At 43.6% G+C, this 17,526-nt stretch overlaps 1 protein-coding gene across 2 annotated transcripts in view; it reads left to right on the top strand.

The window, feature by feature from the left end:
- LOC111849684 (leucine-rich repeat and immunoglobulin-like domain-containing nogo receptor-interacting protein 1) overlaps window positions 1-17,526 on the top strand; it is a 107,529-nt gene that overhangs the window by 36,804 nt on the left and 53,199 nt on the right. Inside the window, exon 2 of one of the 2 annotated variants that reach the window (XM_023822775.2) lies at window positions 16,972-17,111. The exons of the other annotated variant lie outside the window; for it this stretch is intronic. The gene's annotated coding sequence lies outside the window, so the exon portion shown is untranslated. The remainder of the gene's footprint in view (window positions 1-16,971; window positions 17,112-17,526) is intronic. 2 annotated transcript variants of the gene reach the window in all.

Here is a 17,526-nt window from a genome sequence, read left to right as displayed (position 1 = left end):
GGGGGGGGGTTAAGATGGTTCTATGGGCCCCTGAGTGATAGGGGCTGTTACGATTTTGGAGTATAAGTGGATTGGTTTGGGTTGGATCCCCAATGATTATGATATGATTTCTTAGTGTCCAAAAGCTCTTGTTGTGCCCCTGAATGGAAGGAACACTAAATAAAAATAGTGCACCTTCTTATGCATCTGTTGTGTGTGTGTGTGTGTGTCACGTGGACACGCTGGTGAGCAAGGGGTGTAGGGTTAGGGAGAGGGTTAGGTGTGGAGTTAGCCTGAGGAGCTAACCGCACTTTAGCTATAAATTCCTTCCAACCTTTTGATTCTCGTGAATTTTTGGACCGGTTCCTGGCCAGAGGCAGAAGCACAGGATGGACGGCTGCTCCGTGGAGGTCTGCCTGCATCACTGCATGTGCTCCAAGCACAAGGCTCCATGACGACCCCGCACTGCAAACACGGCTCGCTGCGTCAGTCTTTAACAGCCAGGGAAAGGGCTTTGCCCCTATGTTTTTACAGGATCTCCCCGCTGGACACATGCCAGATCAAATCACTCACTGGTACTCCAGTAACGTCAGGGCAAGTAAACTGGCTACTGAAGTTCACTGGAAGGTCTGAAATAGTATTAGAGATGATGGTCTTGGCAGCAATGCTCCCGTCTCAGACAGTTTATCCTCTTTATCTCCAGTGAGGGATCATTTTCTCCCAGTCGCTTAAAACACTCTGTGCCTATAGATATATAGTATTGCAATAAAGACAGCCAGTTTAATTAAATGTATAGTCTAACTGTACAGCAGTGCAGTTAAACTGTTATGATGGCAATGTCTGTCAACATGCCTGTAAATAATTACAAACCTGTATGTGTGTCTGTGTGGGTGTGGGGGGGTCATGCATATGTTTTATCGTGGGGACCAAATGCTCCCACAATATGATAAAAAACCTGAAATTCTTTACATTGTGGGGACATTTCGTCGGTCCTCACAAATATAACCCCAGTTTTATAAAAATCTGTGAATGCAATCAAAAAATGAAAAATCCCAAATGTCTCAAAGTCTCGTAATTTGTTTGGTTACTTATAGTTAAGGCTAAGGCTGGGTAGAGGTTAGGGTTGTCATTCATGGGATTAGGGTTATGCCCATAGAAATTAATTGGCAGTCCCCATAAAGTCATGAATACTAATGTGTGTGCATGTATGTGTGTGCCTGTGTTTTGTCACCTTAGAACGCACTGACCGCACCAAGTTGTGTTGTATTACTGCATGATTTCATGTTGCATTGAAATTGATTTAATTTTCCATCAAATGGCAGCAAACACCTGACATATATATTTGGCTTCGGAGTATGTAAATGCCTGAAGAAATCTGCAGAGCACGGCCCTGTCAGCTACACTTGGCCATCATCCGCCTCGCTGCCGGAGACACGCCACATGCCAGAGATGCAGCACCCTGGCTTTCCAGCGTGGGGGGGTCTGCACCTCAAGGCGCCGCCTTTACTTAAGTGGCAAAAAGAGATCAAATTAAACCCTCAACCAAGCAGCAGAATAATAACAATTATCTAAATTGCACAGCAAAAACAATTAGGCAGAATGGTAATTTTCTCTGCTCTGGTGAAGGGGGTACCTTTTAGTCGTGCAACAATGTGCATCTCTTTCTCTGTCTCTTTACGCATTTCTGCAAAATATGCGATGAAACACCTACTTCTGACGTCTTTTATAGCAGGAAGCTGACAAACATGTTGCACAAAATGTGCAGTCGCCGTGTGAGGGGGGTCTCTTTCTTGACGCGACCGGCGCTGTCATGCTGGGATGACGCTAACCTCGTCTTGGCTGTCCCATCGCAGGTGGCCAGCGGCTGCCTTGCAGGATGGGCGATAATTTGCAGGGGGAATTGTGAAACTGGCTAAAAATAGTATTTTTTTCACTCCCCGAAAGTCATCCCTCCCTGGGGGATAAAAGGCAAGACAGAGGGGGAGGCACAAAGTGCAGATTTGGATCTAATGGAGGTGTTGATGATGGTAACGATGATGACGATGATGATGGTGGTGAAGATGAAGATCATGATGCTCATCCTCTATAGCAGTGCCAGGCTGGAAACATCAGTGAAATTAAAAAGGAGAAAATTAAGTAAATAAGAGATAGATAGACAGACAGATAGATAGATAGATAGATAGATAGATAGATAGATAGATAGATAGATAGATAGATAGAGTATGGCAGTTGTTGAGGTAATGACAGTTAACATTTTTAGGGCTTATTTTGATATTTACGCCTCTTTTAAAACAAGGCAATTAAGACACTTGTGATAGCATAGATTTTTCTTTGTAAACTGTCTTCAGTTGTTACTAAATATTCTGCATTTTGTTATTACAAGTGTATAATGGCTTGTAGCAGCCCGTTGGAAAGTCTGACGAAAAACAGATTAATTAGTAGCAAACTGGCACTATCACCACCCCCCCCCCCAAAAAAAAAAGAAAAAAAAAAAACTACAGCTATATTTAAACTGACTCTGTCTTCCTGTCATCAGCAGCCTGATTAACCCAAGGAGCACTTAAATGATTTTGTATTTTAACCAACCTCTGACCTTTCAGTTGAGAACATGACATCACACAGAATAATGAAAGGGTTCGCAGGAGTCCGGAGACAGTCTCTGCTCCTTTCTGCGTTTTGTCAGATGAAACCTGCTTCTCCTTGGAGCTAATTGAGGTGTGCCTAGCCAAATAGCTGCACAGTTTCAATAACTCTGCGATTTCATAGGAACTCCTGCATGGATATGTGACACTGGGCAAATCTAGTGGTAGGGAGCAGGACTGCAGTCTCCTTTTTAAAGAACATATTTCCAGAATCTTCTGTACCATCCTTTGGGTCAACAGGATCTTCCAGTGTTTGTGCTCCTGAAAAGAGCTGCTGGTCAATGTGACAAGGTGGAAACAGATGTAGGCTTTTCAAGAAGCGTGGGGAACCATCAGGTCACTGCCATCAACAGACCCGAGAAAAAGGAGGGGAAAATGGAACAAAAACATCTGATGAACATCTGACCAAACGGTCCCACGGCTCCCGAGAAAAATCTCTCTGCACGGCTGAGTGATTCATCAGTCCCAACACGACCGTTTTGCTCAGCTTAAAAGTTAACAAAGGTAAAAGAAACAAAAAAAAAACTTTTAAAAATATTGTTTTTTTTCCCCTTGAACTCCCGCTTGTACAGATCATACTTATTCATACTCACTGTGTGCATTTTGCTGTATCTCTTGTGTGGGGTAGGGATCACAAATAACACAAACCATGCCTCATGAAATGCTTTTATAATGTGTTGTGCTGCCCCTCGTTGCGCTGGGTCACACGGTTAACATAAAGAAGCAAAACAACACCGTCAGCCACTTCAGGCTTCCCAAGGACGGAATTTATTCCTCAGCGCTTGTGTGATTTTGACTTTCAAGAACAAGAGAATGGAAAATTCCCCCTCAGTGAACTACCTGAACTTCAATTTATTTCTTATTTCACCTTCTGTTTTCTCTTGGGACACTGTGTCTTCTAAATGATTTTTGAATACTTTACTGTCTGGCCATCCGTACAGAATTAACTCCAACTTCACGAGCACTGGTGCAGTTATTATAGCGGAGGGAGGCGGTATTTCCTCCCTTATTGAGTCATACTTCATTCCAGTTGTGGCATGGTATGCTTAATTAAAGCTGCAACACAGCCCCATCAATAAATTTCATACTGCATCATTCACTGATCCTTTCAGGCATCGGCGGTGTTCCCTGCGTCTCTGCAGTAGAATCACGCATATGTATTACACGTCTGGAATGGTGTAAAAACAATACAGTGCAAATTCATGCAAAAAGCACAAGGTACACAACCTCTCCAATGTTTCAAACCTGCCTGAGTGACAACAGGTGACACCATAAGTTGATTAATACGCTAATACTTCAGGAAGTTGTTTGTGAGCTTTAAGAGCCAAAGAAGTGTTTTTGACAAACTGGAGCTCGATGAAAATGACAGATGTTCCCAGAATGATGAGGATGCCAGTGCTTGGTCAGCAGTCTGTCATCTTTCCCATAACAGCTGTGTGCTTCATTCCGATCAAATTGTTTCAGCTGATATGACTGGGTCGTTCGTGGGTCACTTTCTGCATCCGGCACACACCGTTTTTCCAAACAAACAAATCGTCTACGTAAATGGACAGCCAGCACAGCACCTTAGTGCTTACCACTGTGGCTTGACTCTTTCAGTGCTCCAGGTTCGATTCCTGGCTGCATGGTGTGTGGGCTTTGGTTTTCCCAGCTGGTTTGTGCAGGTTTCTCCCCCTTGTGTACTGTAGGGGTCCCTGAATCACTGTCCTGTGACTCATTGGGCTCAGTGCTCACTGTAACCCTACATTTAATGGCAGACTGAGAGATGGATGGAAATAGTCAGGGGAAATGTAAGGAAGTCAGCAGCATAGCCATGCCATTACCTCCGATCCCTTCTGTTAGAGTAAAAAGGTCTTGGATCCAACAATGGCACTGCTGGATAGCTGAATGGTCCTGATAGTTGAATGTTACTCTCATTTACTCTACTCTAACTCTTTAATGCTCACACATTATTGATTATTGTGCTGTTATTTTAAGTCGGAAACTAAATACAACAGAAGTGAGGTACACGATGGTGGAACAGACAGACTACTAAGGCGTGCAGCTCCATAAACATGCTCAGGAACGGACATATGCATGCATGGTGCTTTTCTTTAATAGTTTTGGTTACTTAAGTATATATATATTTTTTTTAATTAATGGTGTTATTACTTTTAGTCATTAATTTTTAAATTTTATACTGTTAATTTTGAAATGTGCTGGTAACTACTTAATAGTTCATAGTCTCCAGCGTCTGTTCCCACTAATGCGTTGTCCTTTGCCTTAGTGCACTACGACCTATACCTCCGCTGAAAATCAGCCCATGTCATCCTGTTAAATGGACCATTCTGGCCAAAATTTTACAGCACTTTTCCCTGCATTCAGCTGGTTTTGATGGCATTGACTCTGTATCCAGCACCCCTAGTGTAGGTTTGGCCATTCAGGCAAAAAATGTAACATTAATTGGCATATAATATTGATGGGGAAATTGGGTAATTTTCACATATCCAATCTTGCTCTCTGTGAGACACATAAACATACAGTATAAACTGAGGAGAGCAAGTTTTGGAATTAGTATGCATGATCAGCCAATATCTAGCACCCCTGGTGGTGGGTCTAAGCACCTACAGGAGGCAGGACCAATGAATGAGATGTCTTGCTCCCGCCTCCTCTAGTTGCTTGGACCACCTCTACAATCGGATTGGTTACCTCTGGAATCCCAACCCCTAGAGACATACCCCACCCCCGTAGGGCGTTAAGAAAGGGACTCTTGCCCTACACCAACATTGAGTGAGACACTGAGGTCTTCTGGGCCCTAAAAGAGTGACTATGGAGCTTTTTTCAGAGGGAATCCAGAATCAGTCTGCAGGGCAGGGGGCTTCCTCCGCTGTGGCTATTTACGACGGAATGAAGCGAAATCACCTCTGGTCTTGCATGTTCTTCTTCAGTGAACAGAGTAGCTAAGTTCAGGTGGCAGATTGAGCAGTTTCAGGGCAGCAGATGGAGAGTCTGGCCATTCGCACCCATCACTAAGTGCCTCCTATCTCTACCATTTCATCTGCTTCCCCCATGTCCATAAACGTGCCCTCCAGTTGTCTTCTCGTGCCGAACACCCGCAAAGACGGATCAAGCCTGTCAGCCGTTATCTTGCTAGTTTTTTTTCCCCTTATCTAACCGAGACGAGGTGCAGGTTTTAATCTTGATGTATTTTGCAAACTTTGGGATTAGCCATGCTGCCTGAACACCCCTCCCGGGTTTACTGATCCTGAAGGCCACCTCGTTTTATAAGTGGGGAATTGGATGATGTTGCCGCATTGTGAAGAGTTGGCATTAAGTTGGGGCAGCATGTTCATAGACAAAGCAGTTCTTGAAAATGCTGACTGCACTCCAATTAAAACCAGAGCAGTACCCAGATGTGAGTTGCTTCTCGGACACGAGCTGCTGCCTAACCATTTCCGTGCATTTAAAAAAAATTCACTGTGGGGGGGGGAGGCGGGGCATGCTTCTTTTCAGTGTGAAATTGGTGGTTTGAGACAAAGACATGGTATCTCTGAGACTGACTGACAGCAGTCTGTTGGTATACAGATATCTCTGTTATTCTCATCTGGATAAACTATTAGTGTGACAGTCATTCACCACTAGTATTCTACTGCTGTTAATTTGGTAACTTTAGTTTTAGTTTTATTTACTTACTATTCACATATGTTGAGAGGCTGTGTACCGACTGGTTTTAAATGTAAGTACTGAACACATATTTACATAAATATTTCACTTTGCAACACTGATTGGCTGTCAAATCCTATTGTCAATCTTTTTCCCTCTCAGTGGCCCTCATTGAAGTACACCTTGCTTCAGCATTACTTCTACAAAGAAGGATCTCATATTTTTCTCATATCCAAATAGTGAATTGTCAGACAATCTAATAATATCAGCTTTGTCTACATAAGGAATTTTTATGTGTTTTCTGTTTAAATAATTATGTTTAAATCTGATTTTATATGTTTTATAATAACACTTTGATTTGTGCCAGTGGTCCTGGTAGGCGATGGACTGAGTTTAGAAGCCAGGTCTAGGGTAAATTGTTCAGTTAAAAACACAAATCAGGTTTTGATGATTTTGGGATGGAATGTGGTTCCAACTCTATCTACATGGACTTTGTGTGTGGAGAACTTCCCCAAGTTTCTCCCACAGTCTGAGGTCTTCAGGTGAGCCAGTTGGCTTGTTTCCATCTGTTAAACAAGAGGTCCATCCCAGGACACAGATTCTTCATAACCATACAGTACTGTATTGAGAGGTGATTGAAACTGAATGGGCATCCTTCAATTGGAAAGAGGCGCACTCTCTTCAGCAGGGAGCTCTGTGCTCTCACTTATGGTGGGCTTGATTCCGGCCCCTGGCTCACAGTGTATAATTTTCACGCTCTTCCCTTGTTCAAGCAGGTTTCCTCTGGGTACCATGCATTCCTCCCATACTTCAAAAACATGCAGTTATTTGAATTTGGGATTCAAAATCATTCTTCGAGTGTAATTGTGCACCCTGTGATGGACATGCACTGCTTCCAGGTTCCCTCCTACCAGAATGAACGGCACATAGCGTCTCTGTGAGGCAATCGGGCTAAACGGCATTAGACCCATTTTTCCAGAAGCACACGGAATCGCACTTATGACACTTATAGCGGATCAAAGTGGCAAATGACATGAGGATTACCTTTCCTGGGCTCTGGGGACAGTCTTTCTGGCCATTACCAATAAAAATGAACTTTTTATGTGAAATTTTCCAGAGAACTGTGGAACATCTGCTACACGTGAAACTGCCGCGATTTCCACCAGCTCAACATATTACTCGCGCACTAAGCACGATAACTCATGTGGCGCCATGACTACATCCTTCATTAATCTTAGGGCCCGAAAAAATCCATTACTTCGCATATTCTCTCGTTTATGCTTATGTATCAAGCTGGACTTCTTTTTTCCCCTCAATTTTTTCCTCTTCTTCTTAGCAATGCAGTACATCTCATTTCAGACCATCTGTCTCCTTTTGAGATCTTTTGGAAAGCTTTCTTGGACCGCAACCTACTAGGCGTGTGTGCTGCGAATCGCTGGGAATTATTCTGACGAGCTATAATGCCTCCGGTTCCTCACGTAGGACACGGCGTCGGTAACCACTGCCCACATCAATCATTCTCCGAGGTGGGAGAGCGAGGAAGTTAAAATAAGTGCACTGGGCCTTTACATCCCAGTGCAATTCCTCGCAATAACAGAGGAACATAAATTGTTGCTGCGGCTGCGCTATCCGTCAGCTAGGCAAGTTTACCGCCATCTTGCCCTTTGAGAGGATGGTCGCTACGCTGCTCCAAAAAGCCCGTGTAGCATTTGGTCTCTGCCGTGGCCCCTTGCGGCCCTACATTTCAGCGCCGTGTGACCTGGCATTTCATTACAAGATAAAATGGATGCCCTGGACCTGGAGGAGGGAATAAGGATGGAGAAACAGGAGAAAGGAAATGTGATGATGGAAACGGAGTAGGTGGCATCTGGCTGCTCTAACAGCTCAGAGGCGTGATGCTGGAACACATGCTGCCAGCCACAGGAAGTAACTACAGGAACAAGCAGGCGGGTGCTTCCAACAAGGCTATCCTTGTAGTTCCTGGCATGATTTTTTGTAGTTTATTTGTTTTTTCTTTTTTTTTTTTACACCAAGGATCAGATTAATGGTTTGGAAAATTCACTGATTCAGGAAGCATTACAGAGAATAATATTACAACATTAGCTAGGAGGGGACATGTCCCGTACTGGGAGCTGTCTGGGGCTGGTGTCCATGCTGAGCATGCTCGGCTGTGGAGCCTCATCCTCGAGGAAGCATGAGACATGCAGCCCTGCATCGTTCGGGGATTAAACATCCCTCACCAATCAGCAGCAGGCATCTGGACATATTGCCTATCATTAGGAGACGTTTGAGTAGCGGCATGTCGGCCGGACTTTTCAGGGAGGGAAAAAACAGAGGTAATCATGGCTCTAAATAGCCGAAACCTTTAAAGGAGTCGCTCTTAGTTAGGGTGCTCTACTCACAATAAGCCTTACAGCACTGGAGCAGGATAAAGTACAGCTTAGATACTAAAATAAATTGATATAATTATAACGGCCAGGGAATGTAATGAGTAAGCTAACGCTTTCCTGAAATGAGCTTGGCTATATTGTCACTGAAGCAATTGTGTAGCTGCTGTAGACTGTAATGTTTTATTAAAGTTTAATGTGATTTTACATGATACCACACATTACAGGCATGGCAATAGACATTTGTCAATTTCTGCTATTGAATGTGTGTTTATCCAGCACTATAACATACAGGAATATGACACATACAGACATCCATCTTCCATGACTGCTTATCTAGTACATCCCAATCTGAAGAAAACACAATGTAAGAGGCAGGGGGGGGGGGCACTCTGCACAGAAAGGGAGCTGATGACAGGGCACACAGCACCTATGTTGGGACAGCATGAGGAAAATGTAGTAGATGGTAAGAAAGCATTTTAGGGAATTTGTGGAAACACCACCCTGAGTTGGAAGGGAGAGGGATTCAAACCCACAACCCTGGATGTGTGCCGCTGCAGTGTTGCTCTTGAGCTGAAGCAAAAAAATTACCTTGCTAACACCAAGTCTGTTCTATAATTCTTCCATGGTATCAGAAGAAGAGTAAGCAAGCACATAAATAAACAAATTAATGAATGGATGGATAGATGGAGATTTATTTCTGCAAACTTTGATTACCTACTATGAGGTAATTGATTAATTGTGGTTCTTTTAATTAAACTAGATCTATGTGGCCACCAGTCATGCTCTTATGTACCTGTTGCAAATGGCTGATACTAATTAGAAATGTAAGTAATTTAGTTCTTGGTCTCCAGAGGAAAAACAAAAAAAAAAACAGGTGTGTAAGTGCCTCTTGTCAAACAAGTTGACTCTAATTTGTTGAATTAATTTAGAAAGTACCCCAAGCTGACATATTATAAGAAATAACAATATCCCCCCATGCAAATTAGATGCCGTTACATTTGAAGTGAAGGCACCAGAAGAGTTCAGGCACCCACTTTGTAGGAAAGGAATTCCGGCTGACCTCCAAAGAATGGGGCCTCTTGTATTCAATCAGAACTGGCTATTTCATATTCCATTTATTCAGCAGACACTGCCATCCATGAAAGAGAAAGCAGGACCAGACAGTCCTTGGAGGATTTGGGGTTAAGGGTCTTTCTCAAGGCCCCATAGTTAAATCACACTGACGACCTGAGGATTTGGGGCAGCGACTTTCCGATCACAGGCATAGCAATATAGCCCAGAGAGCCACGCATATCACAGAGCATGACACCTTGTCCCCCCCACCCCCCCGGTAGGGGGCTTGGAGGGCGCAAAAATGTGGGGCATCTGGGGGTCCCTGGAGACCGGCTTGGGAAACACTGGCTTAAGAGAATCGATTACTGCACTCAGATAATGGGGACTGGACCCTAAAGAAAGTGGTGTTCTGATGGACTTTCAAGATGCGAAGTTTATTTTACCCAACAGTAGCTTAAAGGTTAAACCAAATATGGCAAATAAGGCAACAACCCACTGCTGCGATAACGACCCATAGCTTCAGTCTTCTGAAGACCCGTAGGTCATGGTGATTTGGAGAGAAGAAAGAAAAGACATTTAATGAAATTGAAAACTCGCAAACAATTTGCCATTAATTCCACAATCAGTGATTCATTTTACATTTAGCGAGACTCTTGACATTTGAACTCCTTCCGACGAATCTGAGCACTCAGCCCACCACTCAAGTGGAGAGGGTGAATCTTTTGAAAGGCAGAACAATCCATGCAAGTGTAGCAACATCACTTAAGTCAGAAACTTCACGTCATGAGAAGTCCAGAGATGACGTACTACTAAACGCAAAAACAAAACAAAAAATATGATTTTGGAATGTATTCTTTAAAGTCCCCAATTTAGCAAGTCTAAACAATAATTGGTGGAGAAAGATTTGGAGGAAGTGGCCGTGTGATATGTAATTTAATGACAGAATGGAGTTTATCTCCCTGAACAATTACAAGCCAAAACTGATGCTTACAGCGCTGGGATGTAAAATGGGCACTGCCATGATGAAGGCTGTTTCTGAGTGTACATTCAGTGGCTGAGCCATCCAGGTAGAAGCTACTCTACGTAAAGATAAACAACAAACAATGGGCATTACTCTGAGAGGCTGGGCGGAGGAATGGGTTTCCCTGGCGATGATAGCAAGCAGATTTCAACACTGTTACCCTACTCTACACACATAGAAGTCAGAACAAAGATACACAGATAAAGAAGCATATATATGAATGATTCTACAGAAATCCTAGCTTGCATATTACACATGCAGGAATAGGTGAGTGTGGGTGTGAGTTTAAAAATAAAATAAGTGACACTTTGTTGATCCCTATGGGGAAATTCTCCTTTTAACTACCCCATCTTGCTCTCCATAACATACTGTACATGTAAGAGAGAGCGAGCTTGGCAGTGAAGGGCAGCCACCTGCAGTGGCCCCCATGGAGCTAGGGGCCTTGCAAAAGGGCCCACATGCTTGCGACTATTCTGTCGAAGCCCAGTTCAAACCAGCAACCAGACGTCACCCGCTAAGCCACGTGCAGCCTAAAACGCGCTTCGTGGTGGCCCTAGGGGTCCGGGTAACAGCCTTGTCACAGGGTGGGACTTTAAACAGCCAGCATGGCACCCGGAAAGCCCAAAGGGGCACATGGTGTGGACACTCCCCCTCTTTACAGGTCACCCGTGGAGGGGAGGTCAGTGATGGTGGGGGTGAGGAGCAGCTGATCCTGGCAGAAATAAAAATGTTCTAGCTCAGACAATGCGAAAAAGTGGCAAAGTGATGGCACCAGCCCACTGAGACCAGTCAGCCATGTGCACACAGAGATAGTCTAATCTTGTTGCAGGAGCTATAACAAAAAAAAAACTGCAAATTCATAGCCTCAGGGAGCAAAGGCGATACTCAGGGACACAAATATATAAATAAGTAGAACTGCTCAGGCAGCCGACATACAAGCACATAAGCACATATCTTTGCTCCTTAGTCGTTTAATCATTTATTTGTTCCTTATGGTGACCTTGAGACGGCCCTTGGAGCGAGAGAGCGCAGTGCATGAGCTTCTCAGTTTTATGGCTAGACCATCTATCACTGCAAAGACATCCCAGCTTCTTTTTCTCAGACTTGAAGATGAATTGCACCTCCCCCCCCAACTTGTCCCCGGTCCTCACAAAACCAGTATTTTTCACAACACCACCGTTTCTGCACGCTGTGCCTGCCTCACCTAGGAGCAGATGTACCACAGTCTGAAAGCAGGAACTCCTCATGAACAAGGAGAAGGTGGAGATCCATCCCCACACCCACTCAGCGCCTGAGCACAGCTGCAATGACACATTCCACCTTTGTCTGACGTTGCTTCAATAATCCCCATTTTAGCGGTGTCTTGCAAAGTGTTGAGGATTAATCTCATCTACACAAGCCATCAGGACTGGGGGGGGGGGGGCACCAGCCTCAGCAAACACCAACGTGATGGACTTGTCTCCAAAATAATTACCCCATGACTGATTGGTGGGCATGGCAATTCAAGGATCGCATTGCTTCCCACATGCCATGTGCCAGCAGTCATTCACAGGGATGATGGGAAATCATTTCTGAGTCACTTCCAAGGCCTCACTGTGCCACTATTGCAGATGAAATGCTACATTTTGCTGCGGAATCCCAACATCACAGCTCCCATTGCAATCATTACAACAACAGTTTTTTGTTGCGAGTTACTTTTACCTGACTTCATTGATTTCTTTTTCCATCTAGAAGACAATATTTTATTTCAAAGAGGTTTTAGATGTCTAGAATTATCGGCGCATTGCTCAAGATATGGTCAGTCAACATTTGGATGAGTGGTTTGATAACATGTCCCACGGAAGCAAAGATAAGTAGAGCCATTCATAGACAACTAAAGTCATCATCAATCTTACTGGTAAACATCTCAGAACCAAAGGCTCCATGCTTTATCTCTTAACATCATCGGGGCAAAGAAACCAGTCTCAAAGCCCAATTCTTCAACATCGTTTTTGATTATATGATCAGTGGCTGTCAAACAAGCAATTCTAACAAAGGAGGGTGAATTTTTTTGGCAGGCTGAATGGCGTTGAAGATGGAAAACTTTTTTGCTGATGGGTTTTTGGACAGAAATGATCCCAGGATCAATCAATAATCAGTTTCAACTCTCCTTTCCTTAAGAGTATCCTTATTTAAAAGCAAAAAGAACTTTGAAAATGAAGCAATCATCTAGAATTTCTTGTATGCAGCCTGTCCAGATAAAGAATTAAATAAAACAACACAAAAAATCTAATGGATGCTGGATACTATTTATGTGACAGAAACAAGATATAGAAAGTGATGAGAAACAGACAGAGAGAAACAGAGAATGTTGGTTTTCAACTCAATGTTCCATGAAACCTGTTCAGTCATTTTAGATTGTAATAGCTGGAAATAAACTGTGCAAAAGTACAGGAAGGAACAAATGACTCAACACTCGTCAGGCCCCACACACTACCTCTAGCCCATTTTCCTTTGTGTTCCATTTTACTTGGGGATTGACAGCTACAAATGTCCCGGCCACAGCAGACAAGGTGTCTCACCCGCTTGCCAGTGCTTTGGCGAGTCACTAACACAGCAGATGTTAACACTTTAATCTGGAACCCAATGAAAGAACCAGAGTATGAAAACAGGTGTTAGACTTTTCATTAGCTTTGCAATCAATTGGAAAGAGATTCCATTATAGACACCCATGATTGATATGGCTCATTCCATGGTTTGTTTGGTTATTCTGCTTCAGCATGAGGATGTTGTCTGAGGTATTCAAAAGTGCGATAGCTGCATGGGTAGCTACCGAAAGTAAAGGAAATACCTGACCGGAAATCATCAGCTTCCACATGAATACGGTTTGTGCGTTGAGTAATTAAGGTCATATGTACAGTGGGACCCCAGAATCCGCAGTTTCCGTAGTCGTGGTCTCGATTATCCGTGGTTAACTGCGGTCCAGAAGGAGGTTTACAAATTCTAGACAATTCTGGTTTATAAGTTTCAAACCGCACACCAAGTGAGTACAGGCTGTACGCCAGTGAGTACAGGCTGTAAGCCAGTGAGTACCCACATTGGGCTAAGATGTTTTTAAGCAACAACATTTTTCTCGTTACAGGTAATGTGTAGGTACGTGATACAATTTCTTTCATTGTAAAATGTATAACAGTAGCTTGTGTTTTTTCACTGAACTTTGAAGGGTGTAAAAAGCATGATTTTCATTGCTCCGTCATCCATTGGTATTTTTTAATTGCTATATCATCTCTTGAGAATTAGGCTAAAACATCAGAACTCCTTGCATTTGAGAGAGAATATGGTACTGTGCAGTACTGTTTAATAATGTAAAAAATACTTTAGTACTGTATCACTGTATGTATTGTCAGTATTATATTGCTGTACATAATTTATCAATTAATCTTAACCATATGTATGTACATCAAAATCACATTATATATGGGCTGCTTGGATGGTTTGCTGTTATCTGCGGACACTGCAAGTCTCTCTATTTTAAATATTTCAAAAAGTTGCAATTTTAAAATAGGTGCACCCCACCTGAAACCCCTACACAATTTTATTTTATTTTTTTTGTTTTGTTTATTTGTTTTCCTCAACTGTGTCCCCCTGCAATTCCTTCATTATCCACCAGGGGGGTGCACCCCACAGTTTGAATACCTTTGTGTTTCTGTGATGCTGGCACTGATGACTGAGGGAACAAGATGAAGTGGGGGTCAGCTGTGAATATGAGCACATACTCCTCAGTCGTGCATTAATACAAACATTGAAGCAAAACAAACAGGAAACAAACGTATGACTGCAAGCTAAGGTGAGAGCAGGCAATTCTACAGAGCGCAATGCATCGGGATGTATCAGAGTGGGGATGTCACGGTTGGGTTATACCACCCAAACCTCAGATTATGCTTAAAAATGCACTTTAGTGAGTGGGGGGGGGGGGGGGGGGAGGGTGCAAAGAACACAAGCAGGGGGTCTACTGTGCGATGGGAAAAAAAAAAAGTCATATGGTCAGATGAGTCATCCTGCCCTTCGTTCTCCACGAGCAGACGTGTACACGGGTGACTCCTGCCAAACGGAGGGTGCGGGCTCAAACACTCGTTCCGGAGGCTCAGTTACAGTGTGGGGGGGGGGGGCTGCACACCGTGGGCCGAACCCGTGCGAATCACAGCATGCTGTGGTTTCTTCTGTTCTACTGCACACATGGTCCTGCAGCTCAATTATTGTAAGATGGTTTTGCATTCATTTATTTACTGAAAATACAGTTTTCTTTTTTATATTTACATATTTATAGATCTGCAAATATAGGGTCCACACATTGTTGTTGTGTGTGTACCTGCGTATGTTTATTAAGAGTAGTAAAATAGGCCCCTAAAATCTTTCGGTCAGTTGATTTTTTTTCCTTTTTCTTTTAAGCTAGTTAGCCAATTTGTAAAATAGACCATTCCGATATATGTTTATGAGAAAGTCCTTCCTGCTGCAAGACAAAAGTATTTATTTTTCTTATCTAATTTCTGTTTGAATGTCAAGGTGAAACCTTCAGTGGGTATTAATTAGCTCTCCAGAATGTTAATAAGGTTAGTTCTGGGATTTTTAATTTTTTTTTTTTACACACGAAGAGAGAAAGTGTAAGAAACCAAAGGAGTGGCAGATACCGCAGTCGGTCCACGTCGTGGTCTCAGGCCACAGACCTGCGTCGGTCTCAGGCCCGGTGAGGAAGACCATTCTTCATTAAAGCATCCCTTCAAAACTCATTGTTGAACTCATTATTTCCATCCTTCTTGGGTGTGACCAATCAAAGAATACTGGAGGGGAGTTTGGGGAGCTGAAGTGACTTCTGGGCTCATGGCCCCCACACAAAACAGTCAGTGGAACTTTCCAGTTGCCTTTAAAATGTTCCATGGCCAGTTGACCCAGACGTGCCCCGATACTTCAACCAATTCAGCCTGAAAGCCCAGAATCCACCAGGCTGTTTGCAGAGGCGAATAACTCCTCGCTCCTAACTGCCGGTAGGCTGAGGTTGGTGTTCCAGGCCGAGAAAAAACACAGCTGGGGCTGGGGGAAGGTAGGGAAAGACGTACATGGAGTCTGGAGGCAGCTATGGAGAACAAGAAGAAAGTGTAATACTTTAAAATATTCCCTCTCCAGATACAGACGCTGTAGGGTGGTGGCTGAACATGATTCCATAAATAAAATTAGCATTTCGGTATAAATTCTTTGGGGTGGGAGCGCTTCCTATGTCTGCCGAAGTGGCTTGTCATAGATATGTACTCTACTCTGACCATGGCGCCTTTTGCAGTGAGTCTCTGAGTCGGAACGCATGAAGCGAGCTGATGTGTACAAAATTCCTATGCATATGTATGATTTGCATTGAGCGAGACTACAAAGACGCATGCGACAGAACCACGTAATGCGGAGATGGGATGAAAGAATGGAACGGTATTTTGTTCTGGGAAGGGACTGGTAAGGAGTTTGACAGGATGGTGGTTGGGGGGGGGTGGGCGACTAAGGACAGATGTTATTGCATCAGCACCAGGCTGAAGGATCTGGATTCAGATCCAGGCAAGTTTGTTGGGACTGAGGAAAAAAAATTGCCCAAAGTTACGTGACTGGCTATGAGGCCAAGGTGAGGTGAATGAATGGGCCCAGTGTCTGACTTTGCCCCGCCCCCACACATTCAAGTCCCTCCCCCTAGCTCCAATCTTGACCCCATTCATACAGTATGTAATATGTGGTAACATTTTCAGACATGACAAGTTTCTTGGAAAGAAAAAACAAAAAAGCATGTACCTTTCCTTAATTACCTGTAATTAATAATTGAGGAATATGAAGTAATGTCCAATTGTAATAGAATTAGATTCCCATGTTATATCAATAGCTCAGTGTAGGACCTTCTTTAGTGTAAGAGAGTCTTTGTTTGCACAAAAAGCCAGATTAACAGTGACATCTGCAATAAGCTGCCAGCCTTTATTTCAATGGATATTGACAAGTTGCTGTGAATATGGCAACCTCATCTGTATGGTAAGTGTGACCTCGCCACGCTCGAGTCGAGTCGACATCTCCTGGACATGTTGGCTGTCGCCCAGCAAAGGCCAGGGGAATGACCCACTTTAGATCAGTGGAGGCTTTCTTATTGCTATGGCAAGGGGCATCTCCAGGATTTGTGAGACAGAACGTTTTGAGTCAGCTGGGGTGTTCTTCTGAGGAGACTACGTGTTGGGTTTCTTTGCAGGACAGAAGAAGTGTGGAGCAGACAGGTGATGTGGACGGGGTAATGTGGACTCCAGAGAGACTGAGCCCACCTAAATCCATCCTTCTCACCTGGCTGCTGTGAGGTCGCCCTTCCCTGTGACTAACAGCCCGGCTTTCGCTGTAAGTAGAGATAAGCGTTTGTCCCTCTTCAGTCTTTTTCTGTTTCTACTAATTAGCCACCTTGGCATGATGGGTTTCCAGATGCTTTTTTTCATTTAATCAAGAAAATATATATTCCTGTTCCACATATTCCTTACCACAGAGGGTCGCCCATTAGCACCTTTGTGGGTTGCATCCCACCTTCTCCCTCTAGGTGTGGAGTTCTCATGTTCTCCTCATGCTATCTGGGCTTTCTTCAGCAGTATAAAGACCTGCGGTTGGGCTAATTAGCATCTCATGGTGTATGATTGCGCATATGTGCCCAGCAATAGACTGCCTGAGACAGGCCCCGAGTTTGTATTGGAAGTCACAAGTGATTTTGGTGTATAATCATATTTTTTTTTAAAATATGAGCTCAAAACCAACAGCACCCCAT

This window comes from Paramormyrops kingsleyae, chromosome 13 (genome assembly GCF_048594095.1).
Source record: "Paramormyrops kingsleyae isolate MSU_618 chromosome 13, PKINGS_0.4, whole genome shotgun sequence".
Classification (NCBI taxonomy): Eukaryota; Metazoa; Chordata; class Actinopteri; order Osteoglossiformes; family Mormyridae; genus Paramormyrops; species Paramormyrops kingsleyae.
Note: the sequence above shows the minus strand (reverse complement) of the source record. Positions and strands in the feature narration are given on the sequence as shown.